Source organism: Sapajus apella, unplaced genomic scaffold (genome assembly GCF_009761245.1).
Source record: "Sapajus apella isolate SASKATOON/1434 unplaced genomic scaffold, GSC_monkey_1.0 scaffold61, whole genome shotgun sequence".
Classification (NCBI taxonomy): Eukaryota; Metazoa; Chordata; class Mammalia; order Primates; family Cebidae; genus Sapajus; species Sapajus apella.
In genome coordinates, this window is record NW_022437001.1 from 10,242,338 (window position 1) to 10,259,808 (window position 17,471).

Sequence of the window (17,471 nt, forward strand, 5' to 3'; positions counted from 1 at the left end):
CAGTTTATATTTGAAATATTTCTTTATTGCTATATAAAGTGTTTGCCCTTCTTCTGTATGGTTTACTGTATTTAAAAAAATATTCAATGGCTTGTTTTGACACTATGGACTATATGAGACTCTGTTGGCCTCTGTATGTTCATATTTTAATTGCAAGGTAAACTCATAGCCTTTGCAGAAGCAATGCCAACTAAAACATCCAGAAGAGATGTGCAGTCTGTTCTGTTAATAAGGAGAGAACACGACCATCTACTCTGTACAACAGAGCACAATACTTAGCTTTGGGTAGATTTGAAAAAAATGAAAGATAAATTATGATTTTGTGTGAGCATTAAAATAAAACTACTATCTTAGACACCTAAGAACCACAAATATTTAGACCAAAGTGTCTTGTAAAGTCTACCTGAATGAAAGTTTGGTATAGCAAACTTATGACATTTCTACATTATTTTCTGTTTTGTGTTTAGTAATCAGTAGGTGTTTTGTATTTTCTCTAGTTGAAACTAAGTGATTAGTTGCATGATTTCTCTTATTATGAAACATGTTTTTTTTTTTTTTTCCCTTAACACTTACCTTCAAAGCAACTCTGGGTCTACCTGGCTCAAAAAATGAGAAATTTTAAGAAAAATTGGAGTATTTTTTTTCTCCAAATTAAATGGTATGATTTAAAGCTTATCTTTGTAGTTTCACTTTCTTATATTGAAAATTATACAGAATGATGAGAGATATATGATAATGTGAATGAGAAAATCTCATATCACATCTGGACGGTTTCTTTCAAATAAGGTACAGTGGTTAAAGAATAACTGTAATTCAATGAGTTCCTACATCTTCTGACCAAATAATACGAAATCTTGGTAACTGACAGTAAATTTGCAATTTGAAAACTATTATTCTGGTAATAAAATAGAGGAAACAGGTAGCATTTTTATACACTTAATGAATTACATATAATAGTAAATTTATTTATAAATAGCATGATATATAGCAGTAAAATGCCCAAACTCTGGAACCAGATCAGTAGTTTCAAATTCAAATTCTACTCTTTACCTGTGTAACTCTGACAGAGTTATTCCACCTATCTTTGCAAAATTCTCTCTATATAATAATAATAGTACCTCTCTCATACGGTGTTTGTGTTGTGGGTCCCCAAGACCACCTTTAGCCTTCATGATTTACTAATGCATCAGTCTGTTCTCTTGCTGCAAATAAAGACATACCTGAGACTGGATAATTTATAAAGGAAAGAGGTTTAATGGACTTACAGTTCCACAGGACTAGGGAGGCCTAAGAAAACTTAAAATTATGATGGAAGGGAAGCAAACATGTCCTCCTTCACATGGTGGCAGCAAGTAGAAGCACAGAGCAAAAGGGAGAAAAGCTCCTCATAAAAGCATCAGATCTTGTGAGTCCCTCCCACAACATTTGGGGATTATGGGAGCTACAATTCAAGATGAGATTTGGGTAGGAACACAGCCAAACCATATCAACTAAGATACAGAAAGCTGTATAATCATAGTCATGCTTTATTAGCGTGAAAGTATACAAATTAAGAACAGCAAAGGGAAATGTTTCATGGTGCAAAGTCCACAAACAAACTCCCTGGTATCCCCCCACCAGTGGAGTAACATGGAGATGTGATTAACGCTGCCAGCAAAATGATACATAACCTATGAAGTGTGGTAAACCAGGGAAGCTCAGCCAAGCTTTGGTTTCTAGAGTTCTATCAGATGTCAGTCACATAAACATGCAGCACTGGATGATCTAGACACCAGACTCCCTTCCCCCAAGAAAAATAAATGTTCACCTTAAATCACATTTTAGAATAAATTTATCTGATCCATCTGAAACAGCATAGCTTAAAGCCTCATGCAAACAACACACTCTTATTAGATAGACTTTTCTGGGAGTTCAGAGGTTATCTCCCAGAAGCTAGCTGAAGGTCAGACCTGAAGATTCACCTTCGTTTGTGATGTGCAGAATTTGCGTAACTCAGGCCTGCTGAGTTAACCCTTTCTTGCCGAATGGTTATGAAGAATTAATGAGTTAATCCATGTAACTTAAAATAGTGCCTGGCATAGGATAGTACTTGGCACACTTAAGCAGCAAACAAGGATCAGCTATAATTTGTTCTATAGGAGTTCTATGGGCTGAATGAAGCTAAATAATTTGTAATAGAAATAAGAAATAGCTATGTTCCATGAATCTTGTTATGATGATAAATCCCCAAGTTTGAATGATGTACATTATAAGCATATTAAACACTTTACATATGGGTGCTTTAGTAAGAAAAGTTTCAGTAAACATTAAATCCTGACTTTTTTTTCCTTTTTTTTTTTATTGCAGAGCCTTGAAAACAGCAAAACAATAATCAAAGAGCAGTTCAGTCAAGGAAAACGCCATAAATCAGGTACAAGGGTCATTCTTACCATGTAACATTAACACATTACATTCATTTAAACTGATGATTAATTCAAGCTTATTAACAAAATATTTTACAATAATGCCAGTTAGGTGTTCTAGCATATGTATGACTGCATGTTATATAGATGATTTGCCATAATTTTAAAGAGAAATTAATTTCTATAAATACCTTAAACTAATTTTGAGGGTTTTAGTAGGCCAGGGCTAGCCTAGGCAGAAATGTGAGGAAATTAACAAATTAATATTATTATTTCTTATTAAATCAATACACATGCACTAAAGTTGCGTTATTTGGGAAACACTCATCTGTAAGGTGATTTTACAGAATTAGGCACAACAGGCATGGTCCATTCTGCTTTCCAGGGCTTACAGTCCAGCAGAGGAGATTCAGTAGATAACAATATATAAGTAAAAGCTGTGATAAATGCTATGATGTAAAATAATAGAATGGGATAAAATATTGAGAGACAAATGAAGAAAATACTGTGAATTGGGTAAACAGAGGCTATTTCTCTGGAAGATGACATTTAAACTAAGACCTAAAATATGAGAATAAGGAGTCCCAGGCAGATGGAACAACACCGAATAAAGAAAATAAATGAAGAAAAAAAGAAAGAAACAGTTGAAAGGAGGATAGTTTGGCTACAGCAAAGTCACAGAAGGGAAGACATGTAAGACAAAGTTGGGTTGGAAATAAGATGAAAAGCCCAGTCCCGTAGGTCCTTAATATCCATTGTAAGATACCTTTAAAGAAACAGGCATTAGAGTGAATCGGCAACCAACAGAATGGGAAAAAATTTTTGCAGTCTACCCATCTGACAAAGGGCTTGTATCCAGAATCTACAAAGAACTAAAACAGATTTACAAGAAAAAAACAAGCCCATTCAAAAGTGGGCAAAGGATTTGAACAGACATCTTACAAAAGAAGGCATACATGAGGCCAACAAACATGAAGAAATGCTCATCATCACTGGTCATTAGAGAAATGCAAATCAAAACTACATTGAGATACCATCTCACACCAGTTAGAATGGCGGTCATTAAAATAGAGACAACAGATGCTGGAGAGGATGTGGAGATATAGGAACACTTTTACACTGTTGGTGGGAGTGTAAATTTGTTCAACCATTGTGGAAGACAGTGTGGCGATTCCTCAAGGACCTAGAAATAGAAATTCCATTTGACCCAGCAGTACCATTACTGGGTATATATCCAAAGGATTATAAATCGTATTACTGTAAGGACACATGCACACAAATGTTCATTGCAGCACTGTTTACAATAGCAAAGACCTTGAACCAACCCAAATGCCCATCGATGATAGACTGGACAGGAAAAATGTGGCACATATACACCGTGGAATACTATGCAGCCGTAAAAAAGGATGAGTTCATTTCCTTTGTAGGGACATGGATGAACCTGGAAACCATCATTCTCAGCAAACTGACACAAGAACAGAAAATCAAACACTGCATGTTCTCACTCATAGGCTGGTGTTGAACAATGAGAACACATGGACACAGGGAGGGGAGCATCACACTGGGGTCTGTTGGGGGGAATAGGGGAGGGACAATGGGGGGTGGGGAGTTGGGGAGATATAGCATGGGGAGAAATGCCAGATATAGGTGATGGGGAGGAAGGCAGCAAATCACACTGCCACGTGTGTACCTATGCAACAATCTTGCATGTTCTTTACACGTACCCCAAAACCTAAAATGCAATTAAAAAAAAAAGATGCCTTTGGACTTGCTCTGCTTTCATTTCTGTGTGATGTCATTTGGTCTTCTCTCCAGGTTCCCTCAATATAGATGTTTTCAAATTGACACCTGACCTCACCTTACCCCTGTGTGTGTGTGTGTGTGTGTGTGTGTGTGTGTGTGTGTGTGTATGTGTACTTTTATTTAACTTAATATTTCCTGAAGTCATTTCCAGAATTATATTGAGAAATCTTTCAAAAATTTACTTCTTGGGAATATACATTTCAAGAAGTTTTTTTTTTTTTTTTTTTTTTTTTTTTTAACCTGAGGCTGGCCTGCTTTTATGGAGCTTGCCCTATTTTATGGCTATGTGCGTTAAACTATGTTAGATAATTTTCTAGAATCTAGATAATGCAAGCAAGAAGAAAATATCTGTTTGCATCATTGGTTTAGTTTTTTCAGCAGAAGATTTTTCTTGACCTTAATTATGTGGTTAATTTCCTCAAATCCTGATTATACTTCACATGTGAAAATATAGCCTCAGGTATCAAGGACAACTGGAGTAAGAGCTTCCTAAATAATTTTCAACATCAGCATTAGTAATATTGGTTCTCTTAAACTAAACAGAGAAAAACTACATGAATTACTGTTTGCACCTCAGTTAATCTGAATCATATTTCTTTCCTTTGAAAATGATTATTCTCTTTGATTTATAAAGTTTTATACTGCAGGCTCTGAAAAAGTCTTAAAGTAAAGCAAATGACTTGGGGGAATGTCTACCTTAGTACTTTAAAGAAGAATTTCATCTTTAAGAAATAGCTATGTTCCAAGAATCTCACCCTGTCACTCAGGGTCTTACTCTATCACTCAGGCTGGATTGAAGTGTGACAGTCATGGCTCACTGCAGGTTCGACCTCCCAGGATCAGGCGAGCCTCCCACCCCAGCCTCCTCAGTAGCTTGGATTACAGACCTCCTCAGTAGACCGACTACACCATGCCCATCTAATTTCGTAGAGATGAGGTTTTGCCATGTTTCCCAGGCTGGTCTTGAAACCCTGAGCTCAAGTGATTCGCCTGCCAACGTGCTGGGATTAATAGGCATGAGCTACGATGCTGTCCAATGATTTGACTGTATATAAAATGTGGAGATTTTAGACTTTGCAGCGCTAAAAGTCTCAAAAACCCAGAGTTGATTTATGCTTATTCTAGAAGAGAAGTTTTCAGCATATGTGTTAGAAAGGGCATCGACTTTTTTTAGACCAATTCAGCATCTTCCAATTAAGTTGACTGTTATTAAAAACAGAGGCAAACATCACAGAATTTCCTAGGATTTCATAACTTACAGACAAAAAAGCTTGTTTCATCCCAGAACGGCAAGAGACAGCTGCTTTTTAATTACTACTCTTGCCATTTGCTTTCTCCTACAGATGTGTCTCCAACTTGGAATCTAATTAGAAATCTTAATTGAAAATGGATTCTTAAAGAAAAGAAAGGAAAAAGACTAACATTGAAACATAAATGTAGGAAGAAAAACATCATATTCCAGCCAGATTGAATAATCACCTGTTTGGAAATGAGCTGGCCTCTGGGAAGCATGTTATCTGACACCAGACTGAACTTTACTGTTTCCTCTTTCAGGAGGAATTTTCCAAACCAAATGAGGGGTCTTATAATCTGTAAATTACAGTTTGTAGGGATTATATTTTTCTCAGAATAAAAGCAATGGTTTTAAATGTTGAAGCCTGGGTTAAATCCCAGCTCCTTTACTTGTTCCTAGTGTGACCCTGGACAAATTTTGTAACTATTCTTAATCTCAGCTAACTGTTCTCTAAAATGGGATTTTCAAATCCTGTTTTTCAACATTGTTTCTGTCTTGTTGTTCTCTTGACTGACACATTGACTGGTATGTAGTAGCATACCTAGATATAGTAAGTTCTAGAAAGGAAGGAAAGGAATTAAAAAAGCAAGGAGGCTAACTTTGAGAATATGTAACAATATTGCAAATACAAAACATTGAGAAAATGATTATTGATTCTGTACACTGGAGGTAAAGACTTAAAGGCACATTTATTTGTCTGTTTATTCAAACTCTTTTTTCTTATAGATGTTCTAGATTCTGCTATCCAGATTTAAACTCCAATTAAAGATATAGCAGTACATAATTTCTGAATTACCCATAGCACTTTGACTGCTGCTAGGCTTGATAGATGCTCAATTAATATTTGATTGATAGAGTGATGCTATGAACTACTATGCTGAGAAGCAGACAGCAAATTTTCCTGTTCTCTGGTTTACAAAAATCATATCTGATATCTAGAATAGGAGAAATTATGCTTCTCTGTTAATGTTTTCATTCGTTGATAGTAGAGATTGTAGCCAGACTGAATAATCACCCATCTGAAAATGTTCTGCTTCTGCATGCACTGCTACATCAGATTGGCCAGTTTGCTATTATTTGTGTACATTCCACATTACTAGATTTTTGTCTGTACTCACATTTTTAAATATCCTCCATTGTCAATATTCTCTTCCCTATTTTCTTTCCCCTTCTTCTTCCTTTCTTCTCCATCTCACTCTTCCTCCTCTTCCTTCCTTTCATCTACCCTCATGTTTTTGATGCAAAAATTTATTGAATTTTTATAAAAATCATTGCCTCCGTGAAACTGTCCTAGGTATTTTCTGAGATAATGATCTTATCACCTTTGTGTGTGTGTATGTTTGCGTGTGTGTGTGTGTGTTTGTTTCCAGGCACGGTCCTTTTATCCATATCCGTGAAAATGGAAACTGAAACATAGAAAGTCAAGCCACGTAGTATGTTAATGCCTCTTTCCTTCCATCTTCTACTCCTCTACTCTGTCCTGTTAACCATTACTAACACACAAAAACAAAAACACCAAGGGAGTGGACAACTGGCAAAGCTTGCAGCTTCCTTCCACACTGCTCTCTAGGTTATGGTGGGAAGAATAAGGCCATGTTCAACAGGCTGCAGCCATATTGGTTGTCTCAGTCAGGCAGGCTTTTTGAATGAATCCTTAATTTTTGTTTCTGTTTTCCTAAAAATCAGCAGCCAGGCTCTGCAGCACATTGAGATGGGTGTTTTAATTCCCAGGAAACCTGCCTGCATCACTTTCCTGTGGCCTTAATGTACTTTGAGTATTTCTCCCTAATTTATGACTTGGCTATACACATGATGCTGAGAACTGCTCCTCCACAGAAGCCTGGTCTACTGTTTGCCTATCAGCCACACCAAACCCAAGGGAGCCTCTTTTTTTATTGATGTGTATTCAGATTAAATTGGAGTGTATCAATTAAGTCATGACTATTGGGACTCTTGGCTCCTTCATAGATGAGTCAATATTTCTGTCCCAGTTTTATCCTTTTTAGTGCCTTGCCAAATGGATTTCTGCTTGCTTCTTTTTTTATTACTGCATTTCTTTTCATTGATTTCACATTGGTTATTATCAAAGCTTTCAAATTGTTCCTCTCTTAGACCATTTCCCACTCTCCTGGCCCTATTAATAATAAATATAACTAAATAATACTGTGATATTAATGACACTTCTAAAATATTTTTTGTTTTTATTCATTGTTTAAAAATTTACATACAGTAAATTTTTCACTTTTGGCATACATTTCTTTGAGTTTTGACAAATGCACACATTTGTAGAGCCACCACCACAATCAAGGCACAGAATACTTAATGTTACGCCACAAAACCTCCCTCTTCCCATCCATTTATGGTCAAACTCTTCTGCTTACCTGCTGGACTTTTTCTATCCCTTTATTTCTACCTTTTCTATTTATGGCATTAAAATAGAATCACAGGCATTTGAGCTGGCCTCCTTTTGCATACCATATTGTGCTTGAGGCTCACCCATTTTTCTCTTTATTCTTTTTTATTTTATTTAATGAATATATCACTGTGTAATTGTCCTTTTACCATCTGAAGACCTTTGGGGTTGTTTTGGGTATTTAGTTATTTTTTAAAAGCCACCATAAACATCTGTGTCCAGGTTTCTGAATGATCAAAGATTTCATTTCTCTTGGGCAAACACCCAGAAATTAGATTGCTGAGTCATATCATATGTGTGTATTGAATTTTATAAGAAACTACCAAACTATGCCAGGTATGGTGGCTCACACTTGGAATCTCAGCACTTTCAGAGGCCAAGGTGGAAGGATTGCCTAGAAGTTTGAGACCAGCCTGGGCAACATGGTGAAATGCTCTCTTTAAAAAAAAATTAAGGCTGGGCACGGTGGCTCAGTCCTGTAATCCCAATACTTAGGGAGCTGAGGCAGTTGGATCACAAGGTCAGGAGTTCAAGACTAGCCTGGCCAATATGGTGAAAACTTATCTCTACTAAAAATACGAAAATTAGCTGGGCATGTGGCAGGTGCCTGTAGTCCCAGCTACTCGGGAGGCTGAGGCAGGAGAATCACTTGAACCCAGGAGGCGGAGGTTGCAGTGAGCCAAGACTGCGCCACTGCACTCCAGCCTGGGCAACAGAGCAAGACTCTGTCTCAAAAAAAAAAAAAAAAACTACCAAACATTTTCCCAAAGTAACTATACTATTTTTGAATTCCCACTTGTAGTGTATGAAAGATCCAGTTGATTAACATCCTTACCAGAGATTGGTATTGTCAGGCTTCTAGAATTATAGTTATTTTAATGGGCATATAGTGATAACTCTCTGTGATTTTAATTTATATATTCTTAATGACTAATGACATAACATTTTTTTCCATGTGCTTATTTACCATCAATATAGCTTATATGTTTTCTTTGGTGAAGTGTCTATTTAAATTATTTATTCATTTTTTTAGTGGATATTTTTGTTTTCTTTTTTTTATTATTACAGTTTAAGTTCTGGGATACATGTGCAGAATGTGCAGGATTGTTACATAGGTATACGTGTTCAAGGGTGTTTTGCTGCACCCATCAACCCATAATCTACCTTAGATATTTCTTTTAATGCTGTGATACCTCTCCCAGTCCCCCACCCTGATAGGCCCTGGTGTGTGATGTTCCCCTTTCTGTGTCCATGTGTTCTCACTGTTCAGTTCCCAATAATGAGTGAGAACGTGCAGTGCTTCCTATTCCTGTGTTAGTTTGCTGAGAATGAAGGTCTCCAGCTTCACCCATGTCCCTGCAAAGGACATGAAGTCATCCTTTTTTATGACTGCATAGTATTCCATGGTGTATATGTGCCACATTTTCTTAATCCAATGTATCATTGATGGGCACTCGGGTTGGTTCCAAGTCATTGCTATTGTGAGCAGTGCTCTAATAAACATCCATATGCATGTGTCTTTATAGTAGAGTGATTTATAATCCTTTAGTTATGTACCCAGTAATGGGACTGCTGAATCAAATGGTATTTCTGGTTCTAGATCCTTGAAGAATCGCCACACTGTCTTCCACAGTGGCTGAACTAATTTATACTCCCAACAACAGTGTAAAAGTGTTCCTATTTCTCCACATCCTCTCCAGCATCTGTTGTTTCTTGACTTTTTAATGATCGCCGTTCTAACTGGCATGAGATGGTATCTCATTGTGGTTTTGATTTGCATTTCTCTAATGACCAGTGATGATGACCATTTTTTTCATATGTTTGTTAGCCACATAAATGTCTCTTTTTGAGAAGTGTCTGTACATATCCTTCACCCAGTTTTTGATGGGGTCATTTGTATTTTTCTTGTAAATTTGTTTAAGTTCCTTGCAGATTCTGGATATTAGCCCTTTGTCAGATGGATCAATTGCAAAAATTTTTTCACATTATGTAGGTTTCCTGTTTACTCTGACGATAGTTTCTTTTGCTGTGTGGAAAGTCTTTAGTTTAATTAGATTCAATTTGTCAATTTTGGCTTTTGTTTTCATTGCTTTTGGTGTTTTAGTCATGAAGTATTTGCCCATGCCTATGTCCTCAATGGTATTTCCTAGGTTTTCTTCTAGAGTTTTCATGGTTTTAGGTCTTACATTTAAGTCTGTAATCCTTCTTGAGTTTATTTTTGTATAAGGTGTAAGGAAGGGGTCCAATTTCTGTTTTCTGCATATGGCTAGCCAGTTTTCCCAACAACATTTATTAAACAGGGAACCCTCTCTCCATTGCTTGTTTTTGTCAGATTTGTCAAAGATCAGATGATTGTAGATGTGTGGCATTATTTCACTCATGATTTGGCTCTCTGTTTGCCTATTACTGGTGTATAGGAATGCTTGTGATTTTTGCTCATTGATTTTTGTATACTGAGACTTTACTGAAGTTGCTTATCAGCTTAAGGAGATTTTGGGCTGAGACAATGGGTTTTCTAAATATACAATCACGTCATCTGCAAACAGAGACAATTTGACTTCTTCTTTTTATAATTGAATACTTATTATTTCTTTCTTTTGCCTGATTGCCCTGGTCAGAAATTCCAATACTACGTTGAATAGGAGTGGTGAGACGGGGCATCCTTGTCTTGTGCCGAATTTCAAAGGGAATGCTTCCTGCTTTTGCCCATTCAGTATGATATTGGCTGTGGATTTGTCATAAATAGCTCTTATTGTTTTGAGATATGTTCCATCAATATCTAGTTTATTGAGAGTTTTTAGCATGAAACGGTGTTAAATTTTATTGAAGGCCTTTTCGGCATCTATTGAGATAATTATGTGGTTTTTGTTATTGGTTCTGTTTATGTGACGAATAACATTTATTGATTTGCCTATGTTGAACCAAACTTGTATCCCAAGGATGAAGCCACGTTGATCGTGATAGATAAGCTTTTTGATTTGCTGCTGGATTTGGTTTGCCGGTATTTTATTGAGGATGTTTGCATCAATGTTCATCAGGGATATTGACCTGAAATTTTCTTTTCTGTGTGTGTCACTGCCAGGTTTTGATATCAGGATGATGCTGGCCTCATAAAATAAGTTCAGAGGAGTCCGTCTTTTTCTATTATTTGGAATAGTTTAAGAAGGAGTGGTAACAGCTCCTCTTTCTACCTCTAGTAGAATTCAGCTCTGCATCTATCTGGTCGTAGGCTTTTTTGATTGGCAGGCTATTAATTATTGCCTCAAGTTCAGAACTTGTTATGGGTATATTCAGGGATTCACCTTCTTCCTGGTTCAGTGTTGAGAGGGTGTTGGTGTCCAGGAATTTATCCATTTCTTCTAGATTTCCTAGTTTATTTCATAGAGTTGTCTATAGCATTTTCTGATGGTGGTTTGTATTTCTGTGAGATCAGTGGTGAACTCCCTTTTATCATTTTTTTAATTTATTTTTTATATTGTACTTTAGGTTCTGGGGTACATGCAGGGTTGTTGCATAGGTACTTACATGGCAAGGTGGTTTGCTTCCTCCATCCCCCTGTCACCTATATCTGGCATTTCTCATTTTTTATTGTGTCTATTTGATTCTTCTTTCTTTTCTTTTTTATTAGTCTGGCTAGTGGTCTTAGAGAGTTTTAAAAGGTTATTAAATATTCTATATTGAAATTCCAGATCACATACAAGTTTTGCAGATATTTGTGTTAATGTGTAGCTTGTATTTTCATTTTCTCAACAGTGTCTTTCACAGAGTAGAAGTTTTTAACTTCAATAAAGTCAACTTTACACATTTTTTTTTATGGACTGAACTACATTTTGTGTCATATTAAGGAATGTTTACCAATGTCTATAGGCTTTTCTCCCATATTTTCCTGTAGAAGTTGTGTTAGGTTTGATAATTAGATTATCAATATTGTTAATTGTGTATAGTCTGAGATGTTTTCTTTTTGTTGTTGTTCTTTTGCATGTGGGTATTCAATTGCTGCACAATTTATTTAAATAATTCTTTTTTCTCTCCATTGAATTGCCTTTGTGTCTTTAAAAAATAATTGATTATATACATATGTCTCGTCTCTGTTTTATTGTTCTGTAACTATTCTTTCAAGGTCTTGCTATTTTTTAAATTAAGTAGTTTGAGTTCTCTTTTTTTGTCCTGCTTTTTCAAAATTGTTTTTGCTATCCTTTCTTTGCCTTTCCATAGATGGTTTAGAATTAGCTTTTTGTTGATATCTACTAATAATCTTGCTTGGATTTTGATTTGTTTATGTTGAATCTTCAGAGCAGTTTGGGTAAAATTGACATTTTACCAATAATGAGTCTTCTAATCCATGAGCATGGTCTGTCTCTCCATTTAAATAAATCTTATTTTATTTCTTGCATCAATGTTTATAAATTATAGCACATAGATTCTATATAAAAAATGAAGCTGAGTGAAACTTTATGTTCTTTATATTTTATATAAGGAACATATATAAAGCACATGAAGAGCAAAACTGGAGGAGTCACATTACCTGACTTCAAATTATACTACAGAGCTGTAGTAACAAAAACAGCATGGTACTGGCATGAAAACAGACACATAGACCAATGAAACAGAATAGAGAACCCAAGAACAAAGCCACACACCTACAGTGAACTCATTTTTGACAAATGTGTAAAGAACATACACTGGAGAGAAAAACAGTCTTTTCAACAAATAAGGCTGGAAAAACTGGATAACCATATGCAGAAGAATTAAACTAAACCCTTATCTTTCACCACATACAAATCAAAATGAATTAAAGACTTACATCTAGGACCTCAAACTATGAAATGACTGCAAGAAAACATTGGAATAACTCTCCAGGATGTTGGTTGGGGCAATATTTCTTGAGTAGTACCCCACAAGCACAGATGACCAAAGCAAAAATGAACAAATGGTATCCATAAAGTTAAAAAGCTTCTGTGCAGCAAAGGAAACAGTCCACAATATGAAGAGACAACAGAATGGGAGAAAATACTTGCATATTGCTCATCAGAGAAGGAGTTAATAATCAGAATACATAAGGATCTCAAACAACTCTATAGAAAAATATTAATAATCCTATCAAAAGCGGGCAGATTTGAATAGACATTTCTGAAAAGAAGACACATAAATAGCAACAAGTATATGAAAAGGTGCTCAACATCACTTATCAAAGAATTGCAAATCAAAACTGCAATGGTATATCATCTCACCCCAGTTAAAATGCCTTTTATCCAAAAGACAGGAAATTACAAATGCTGGCAAGAATGTGGAGAAAGGGAACACTCATGCACTGCTGGAGGAAATGTAAATTAGTACAATCACTATGGAAAACAGTTTGGAGTTTCCTCAAAAGACTAAAAATAGAGCTACCATATGATCCAGCAATCTCACTGCTGGGTATATACCCACAAGAAAGAAAATCAGTATAAGAGAAGATATCTGCACTCTCATGTTTGTTGTAGCACTGTTCACAATAGTTAAAATTTGAAGCAACCTAAGTGTTCGCACTCAAACAGATGAATGGATAAAGAAAATGTGATACATATACACAATGGAGTACTCTTCAGCCATAAAAAAAAAGAATGAGATCCAGTTGTCTGCAACACCATGGATAGAACTAAAGATCATTATGTTAAGTGAAATCAGGCAACCACAGAAAGACAGTATCACATGTTCTCACCAATTTGTGTGATCTAAAACTCAAAACAATTGAACTCATGGATTTAGAGGGTAGAAGGATGATTATCAGTAAGTTGGGAAGGGTGTTCTTAGGGGAAGGTAGGGATGGTTAATGTGTATAAAAATAAGTGAATGAATAAGACCTATGATTTGATAGCACAATAGAGTGACTGTGATCAATAATAACTTAATGGTGCATATTAAAATAACTAAAATAGTGTAATTGGATTATTTGTAACACAAAGGAAAATTGCTTGAGGGGATGGATGCCACATTCTCCATGATGTGATTATTTCACATCAGAAAATAATGAGATTTTGGTACTTCATAAATATATACACCTACTATGTACCCACAAAAATTAAAAATACAAAAATTATTTAAACTGTATATTCGTAGAATTGTATATTCAACCATCACTGAAATCAATATTGGAACATTTTTATTTTTTCCAAAAGAAATGTTACATCCCTAAAGCCATCACCTCAATTTTGCTCCAACTTCCCTACCTCTAGGCAGCCACTAATCTACCTTTTGTCTCTACAGACTTGTCTCTTCTGAACATTTTACATAAATAGAATTATACAATATATGGTTCTTTCACATAGTATAATCTTTTCAAGGTTCATCTGTGTTTGCAGCATGTATCAGTATTTCATTCTCCCCCTCCTACCTTTATTTTGGTGTAATTGACAACTAAAATCATATATAATACGCTCACTTATTATTTCTAACTTTCTTTTCTAGAAAATTTTGGCATTTCTATGTAAACAGTTATGTTGTCTGCAAACAAGGATGGCTTTATTTTTCCTTTTTCAATCTGTATGTCTTTTTTATTTTTTTCTTTTCCTAGCTTTATTGCATAGGCACCATACCTCCACTGTGCAAGGGAGAGAGAAAAGTGAACATCCTTGTCTTATTCTCATTTTTATGGGCAAAGAATCAAGAATTTTATCATTCACTGTGCCCGTTATCAGATTAAGGATCTGGCCTGGTCGTTTTCTTTGTAGCTTTTAACTACAAATTCAATTTCTATGGCAGGCATAGAATTATTCAGGCTATCTATTTCTTTTTGAGTGAAATTTGGTTGTATCATGTAAGAAATTGGTCAGTTGTATCTGTTTTTTGTTTACCTTCATAATATTATCAGAATATTTCCTTATCATATTAATATTTATGGTCTATAGTGATATCCCCTCTTCTATTCCTGATACTAGTAATTTAGATATTTTCTGCTTCCTTTGTCAGTCAAGGTAGAGGTTTGTCAATTACATTAAACTTTTAAATAATTAATTGTTGATTTCATAGATTTTTCTCTATTTTAAATTTTCAAAGCTTAGCTCCTTTATTTGAAACTTCTTTCCTAATAGAAGCACTCTGTATTTTTCTATGAATATCACATGGTATCCAACAAATTTTATATAGGAGTGTGTTTTCTAGTTCCCAAATACTTGTATTTTCCAGATATTTTTCTGTTATTGAATTCTAGTTTAATACCATTGTGGTTTAAGAACATTATATGATTTCAGCTCTTTTAAATTTTTTATTATTTTATGATTCCTGTCAAAGAATGTGCACTATTCTGTAATCAAAACCATGAGAAAAACAAAGCAGGAAAATGAAAAATTCACTTTATTAAGGTTAATTTCTCTAAATTGTAACTCCTTTCAACAATTTTCCTGTTTAGCTTATTTTTTTTAGAGTCCTTAGGTGGCTTGGTTTTGTATTTACTCCCAATCAGTATGAAGTAAAGCCTCTAGTTGCCCTGGTTCATCCTGGCTAGAAATAAAAACAATTAACAATTTTACGTAAATGAATTTAATTCTCTCCAAAATTAGATATTACCATTTTCCCGACTGTATTATAAGGGAACTAAGGAAAGTATGGCTAAGTGAATGGCCCAAGGTCCCTGAGTAAATGAAGAGGCCTAGGCAGTTTGGATGCATAGTTGGTCCCAACCACGTTGCCGCACCTCTCTCCGGTTGAATTGACTATACTGATGAGTGCCATATGACATGACAGGGATTCAGAGGAGCATTTCAGACCAACATCATGTTAATGAATACAGGAAAGACCCCAAAACAACAAGAACAGCCATTCAAAGACAAACATATTAACTTGCCTAGACGAGGGAACAAAAGCTGGTCAAGAAATTATCAGAGTAGTTCACGAAGGTGGGAAGAATCGGGGGGGTTTTAAGTAGCAAAAACGTGCAGGCGTTGGGAGGGTGCATAGCCAGGCATGCAGAAATGCGTTTTATGTTGCTAATTAAAGATTTTCATGAAAAGGGTTTTATGCTAATTAAAGATGGAAAGCCAGAACTCTGGCAAGCGCAGACAGTGAAAGGAAACTTCTCTGCTTAAAACAATAAACTCTATGTTAGGTGCTCAATAAATTCATATGACATAAGCTAATCATTATGATATTTTTCTCACTTCTGACATGTAGGATCAAAGCAATCCTAAAAGCTAGTGATCTTTTACTCGAGATTAAGAAGAGGGGAAGGAAGAAGGAAAGTCTACACATGTCATTTTTTGCAGTGTTCAGACGTAAATCATATTATACTTTCACGTAAAATTTGAACTCATTTCTTTCTATTACGTCAGTGGCAATCCTTCATATACCTCAGTTCATCACAGAGAATTAACTCATGTTACACAGGGGATTTGTTAAATTAGTTCATGATTTCCTTTCATCCCATGAGTTGCTCAGAGAAATGCTGAATGAATTTGCAGGTAGAACAGACTTAGAACTTCATTATTTGGCCTATTTCTTCCTGTAGATATTCCACCTAGTTCAAGTTTAGCAATTGAATTTTTATTTTTCATTTTTTGCTCTTCTTCTCACTGTAGAGCAGTTTTATTGAATAAATATTTTAAGGTAGACTGTGTGATTGTGTACATATTGGAGAGTAAGGAAACTGCTTGTGGTGAAAAGAATTAAGATGCATTATGTGTATGCAGTAGGCAGTAGGGAAAGAGAAAAGTTAGTTATGTCATATTATATTCTTTGCAGATAACCTCAGGCACTCTATGAACTTCTCTGGAGAGCTAAAGTGCAATTATAATATTCACGTATATATATTTATTCTTGCCCGCCATAATAAAAAGTGAAAGATAAAATTTTAATTAAATTCATTGTCTTACTTTAAAGTGTTAAATTTCAAAATAAAATGAGTAATCCATCATCAGAAACTACAGATAATTTAGTCAATACTAATTTTAACCTGAAACGTACCATCATAAGGAATTCAATCAGCTCTAGGAATTAATAATTTGTGATGATGTCTGTATTAGAAATGTCCTGAGGATACTATCAGAGCTTCAGTTTTAGTTTTGCTTTAGCACTTGCTATTTAACTGATCTTAGGTACGTGTGTGGCTGTGAGCATAAGGATTTTGAAGCGTCTGACAGTGCTGAGGCCACACTTCTTCAGAGTCCTCTATTTTAGTGCATATGAAAAAAAAATCCATCTACAGCCAAATTATAATTTTCTTCATGTGTTTCTGCTTCTTGAGATAGGCTGCTAGAAGTCACTGTATTTGGAATATGCAGTTTGTTTGAAGAAAAGTATCAGGAAAAAAACCTGTCACCTTAAGTGTGGACAATATATTTTTTTCCTTTACTTAGGTTTCCAGAAGATGTCAGAGAAAGGCACTGAAAAGTCCCTATGCATCCAGCAAACTGTTATATAAAGATCATGTTCCATTTTTCTAAACTTTTGCTGTGTGATAGCAGTTTTATCTTTTCAAGTGTATTTGGGGCTCAAGGCTTCACAAGATTTTGTTAAGTAGGCAAAATCCAATGTCTCAGGTGAAGTATTTATAGAAGAAACAGTTTCCATGAAGCTTCAGTCTTTT

At 35.3% G+C, this 17,471-nt stretch overlaps 1 protein-coding gene across 4 annotated transcripts in view; it reads left to right on the forward strand.

The window, feature by feature from the left end:
* The window catches only part of INPP4B (inositol polyphosphate-4-phosphatase type II B), an 841,422-nt gene that overhangs the window by 385,185 nt on the left and 438,766 nt on the right, over window positions 1-17,471 (forward strand). For 3 of the 4 annotated variants that reach the window (XM_032246545.1, XM_032246546.1, XM_032246547.1), the window contains one exon: window positions 2,347-2,410. The exons of the other annotated variant lie outside the window; for it this stretch is intronic. The gene's annotated coding sequence lies outside the window, so the exon portion shown is untranslated. The remainder of the gene's footprint in view (window positions 1-2,346; window positions 2,411-17,471) is intronic. 4 annotated transcript variants of the gene reach the window in all.